Genomic DNA, 4,500 nt, shown 5'->3' with positions numbered 1-4,500 from the left:
TTCGAACCCAACTGACTAACACAAAAAAGGGTGATATGAGCGCTGTGGAATACTATCAGAAAATGACAGGATTGGCGGATACCATGGCCAATATTGGCCATCCCATGACTGATGAGGAAGTTATTGGCTATATTCTAGCCGGTTTAGGGCCAGGTCATGGAGACCTATTCACCGCCATCACAGTCCTAAGCAACAATCAGGAGGTAAAGCTATCAGAATTCTACTCATATCTTATTGCACATGAAGCTCAGTCGGCTGCAATGAATGACCCTATTGATTTTTCGTCCTCTGCTAACTCTGCTACAAAACAAGAATCTACCAATAGTGCCCCCAACAACAATAATTCTCGTAAAAACCAGAACAACAATGGATTCAGTAGCAACAATTATCGAAACAACTATCGAAATGGTGGATATCGAGGGCGAGGACGAGGACGTGGCAGATTCAGTGGTGGGGGCCCACGCTGCCAAGTATGTGGGATACCTGGACACACAGCTTTGAGCTGTAGAAACTGGTTCAATCATGCATATCAGTCGGAGGAATATCGAGGCGGAAACAGTGCCACTTTTGGATCCTACAACACTGACCCAAACTGGTACCTTGACACCGGAGCAACTGATCACCTTACAAGTGACCTTGATCGCCTGTCCATACCCGAACGTTATCATTGAAAAGACCAAATCCAAGTAGCCAATGGAGCAGGTTTGCATATTTCTCATATTGGTCATTCTAAAATTCACAGTCTAGGTAGACCTCTTGTTCTTAAAAACATCCTGCATGTTCCACATATCAATAAACATCTCCTTTCAGCTAATAGACTCCTTACTGATAATCATGTGTTTATTGAACTTTATCCTAATGTTTTCTTTGTTAAGGACATACACACGAAGAAAACACTTCTAATCGGTAAAAGCAAACGAGGTCTCTTCCCGGTGCCAATCCATCATACTCCGCATTATATTGGGTCAAGCACCAAAGTTTCATCATCTCAGTGGCATCAACGTCTTGGTCATCCTACTTCAGCAGTTGTCAAGTCTATTTTGCAGTCAAATAAATTAGATTTTTCATTTAATCGTGAGTCAGTATGTGATGCGTGTCAACGTGCAAAGAGTCATCAACTTTCTTATAATAACTCTGTTCATGTCACTTCATTCCTACTTGAGTTGGTTCACACGGATGTTTGGGGACCAGCTCAAATGTCTAGTGGTGGTTTTCGTTATTATGTCAGTTTTTTGGATGATTTTAGTCGATATACATGGTTTTATTGCATTAAACAAAAATCTGATGTTGAACAGGTCTTTTATAATTTCCAAAATCATGTTAAGCGCCTCCTAAATACAAAAATTCGTGCTATCCAATCCGATTGGGGAGGTGAATACCACAAACTTAATAAATATTTTCAGCAATGTGGTCTATCTCATCGTGTGTCATGTCCACATACATCACAACAAAATGGCATGGCAGAACGAAAACATCGCCATATAGTTGAAACAGGATTGTCTCTTTTAGCTCACTCCTCTCTTCCCTTAAAATATTGGGATGAAGCATTTTTAACCGCTTGTTATCTGATTAATCGTATGCACAGTCGTACCATCCAACACTCCACTCCTATCAAACGCCTTCTTAACATCACATCTGATTACACGTTTCTTCGAACTTTTGGGTGCACATGTTGGCCGAGTCTTAGAAAATATAACACTCATAAACTTTCGTTTAGATCTAAATTGTGTGTTTTCTTGGGGTACAGTTCTATACACAAAGGGTACAAGTGTCTAGACAAACAAACCGGTAGGATTTATATTTCTCGAGATGTGGTTTTTGATGAATCTCGTTTCCCATTTGCTTCATCAGTTTCCTCTCTACCATCCCCCACATCTCAGGGTGTTTCATTTCCTCAAACTGAACCTGCCATTGTGAATGACCATTTGAGTAAATATGATTTATCATTATTGCTAGTTAACTCTACTAATGCAGCTACAACTCCCATTGTGTACAACTCAACACCATCAACGGCTACGAGCACTTGTTCAATACCGATGCCAAGTGTCTCCCCATCAGATCCGGTGTCCTCTAATGAACCGTATGCTCCAAACTCTGTCAACACACAAGACACATCTTCCATTCCCACTGTTGCTGATCTCTCCAGCCCTGCTGTCTCGCCACCTGCATCTTCAGCGCATGTCAGTCCACCTGGCTCTCCCGCTCCAGCCAGTCCACCAGCACCTCTGATCGGTGTCACAACTCGACGACAATTAGGAAAAACTTTTCCTAAACAATTTACTGATGGCACCATCCTATATAACCCGAATCTACGTGCGTTTTTTGCTGAACCCACTTCATCTCAGCAACCTATGGCTGAGCCAAAGTGGCGTCGTGCCATGGAAAGCGAGTTTACAGCCCTCCAAACAAATAATACATGGGACTTGGTCCCCAAACCACATGGGGTGAACATAGTTGGTTGTAAATGGATTTTCAAGACTAAGCTAAATCCGGATGGCTCCCTTGATAAACATAAAGCACGTTTGGTACCTCGTGGGTTTACTCAGCAGTATGGGGTGGACTATCAGGACACTTTTAGTCCTGTGGTGAAACCAGCAACGGTACGTCTTGTGCCCTCTCTAGCGGTCTCTAAAAACTGGCATTTACGCCAGATTGATGTTAACAATGCATTTCTGCATGGATTTTTAAATGAAGATGTGTATATGAAGCAACCTCCTGGCTTTGAAGACTCCCAACATCCTCACCATGTTTGTAAGCTTCGAAAAGCAATCTATGGCCTCAAACAGTCTCCTCGGGCCTGGTTTTCTAGACTGAGTGCCAAATTGCATCATCTAGGCTTCACTTCCTCTAAGGCTGATACCTCTCTTTTCTTGTTCCATCATGGGCATCATATCATTTATATGTTAGTCTATGTAGATGATATTGTTATAGCTGGGTCCTCCAAAGAAATCGTTGATCATCTAGTACGCAAGTTGTCCTTGTCCTTTCCTATCAAGGACCTTGGACGTCTCAATTACTTCTTAGGGATTGAAGTCACTCACAATTCAGGGGGAATCACATTACTTCAGCACAAGTATGCTTTAGATCTCGTCCATCGAGCTCACATGGAGAATTGTAAGAGTGTATCAACCCCTATGTCACTCACAGATAAACTTTCAAAAGACTATGGTAAACCACTGAGTGATGAGGATGCTTTCAAGTATAGAAGTATGGTCGGAGGATTACAATATCTTACCTTAACAAGACAAGACATATCTTTTGCAGTAAACAAGGTTTGCCAATATCTCTCTAAACCCATTGTTATGCAATGGGAGGCAGTTAAACGAATACTTCGGTACATTAAAGGCACGACGAATACAGAACTTAATATTAGAAAAACCTCATCTACACTACTAAGTGTTTTTACATATGCAGATTGGGCTGGTTGCCTTGACTATCGCAGATCTACCAGAGGTTTTGCTGTGTTTTTCGGTCCGAATTTAATCTCTTGGAGTTCCCACAAACAACCTACTGTATCGCGTTCAAGTACAGAGGCAGAATACAAAGCCTTGGCGAATGGTACAGCTGAAGTCATTTGGATACAATCATTGCTTAGGGAACTTGGAGTTCCACAGCCAAGGCCACCTGTTATGTGGTGTGACAATTTAGGAGCCACCTACCTTACTGCAAACCCGATGTTCCATGCTAGAACAAAACACATTGAAGTTGATTTTCATTTCGTTAGAGAGAAAGTGGCTATGGGTGCTCTTGATGTGCGTTTTATCTCTTCAAATGATCAAATAGCCGATGGGTTTACTAAACCAATTACTCGACACATGTTGAATCGTATGAAGCACAATCTGAACCTAGTATCGGTTAAGATTGAGGGGGAATGTCAACAGAAGGGTCATCAACAAAATTCAAAAAGAGATAAATAAGATATAGATAACTAGTTTATAGTATTTGTATTTATCTTCTAATTGTTGTAACTAAAGATCCGTTGATATAGGATCTGTTTTTGTGTAAAGTTATCTATATATATCCGGTAAGAAATTTTTTTTGGTAGGAAGGTAAGAAGTTTTTTTTCTACATATTTTTTTGACGAACAAAATAAATGAATCACTAGATGATTCATTTGTAAGATGATTCACAAGAAAAAATTCCCAAGAAAACATCTTTATGATTCATTTTTAAGTAAATTAAGAAAAAATCCATTTTTATGACAATTTTAGTGAATAACAACAAAATCATTGTATAAATGAATCATCGAGATGTTTTTTTGAGAATTTTTTCTTGTGAATCATCTTACAAATGAATCATCTAATGATTCATTTTGTTTGTTCGCGAAAAAAATATGTAGAAAAAAAACTTCTTACCTTCCTACCAAAAATTTCCTTCTTATTTGATCTTGACTATATATATATATATATATATAATGAACGGGTGATAGTATTCCAGAAATATTACTGCTTTCTTCTGTGAGGTGGATAACACATTAAAGGTGTTCAAGTTATCCAAATA

The sequence above is a fragment of the Lactuca virosa genome, chromosome 2 (genome assembly GCF_052849685.1).
Source record: "Lactuca virosa cultivar CGN04683 chromosome 2, Lactuca_virosa_CGN04683_v6, whole genome shotgun sequence".
Taxonomy (NCBI): domain Eukaryota; kingdom Viridiplantae; phylum Streptophyta; class Magnoliopsida; order Asterales; family Asteraceae; genus Lactuca; species Lactuca virosa.
This window is presented reverse-complemented; position numbering follows the sequence as displayed.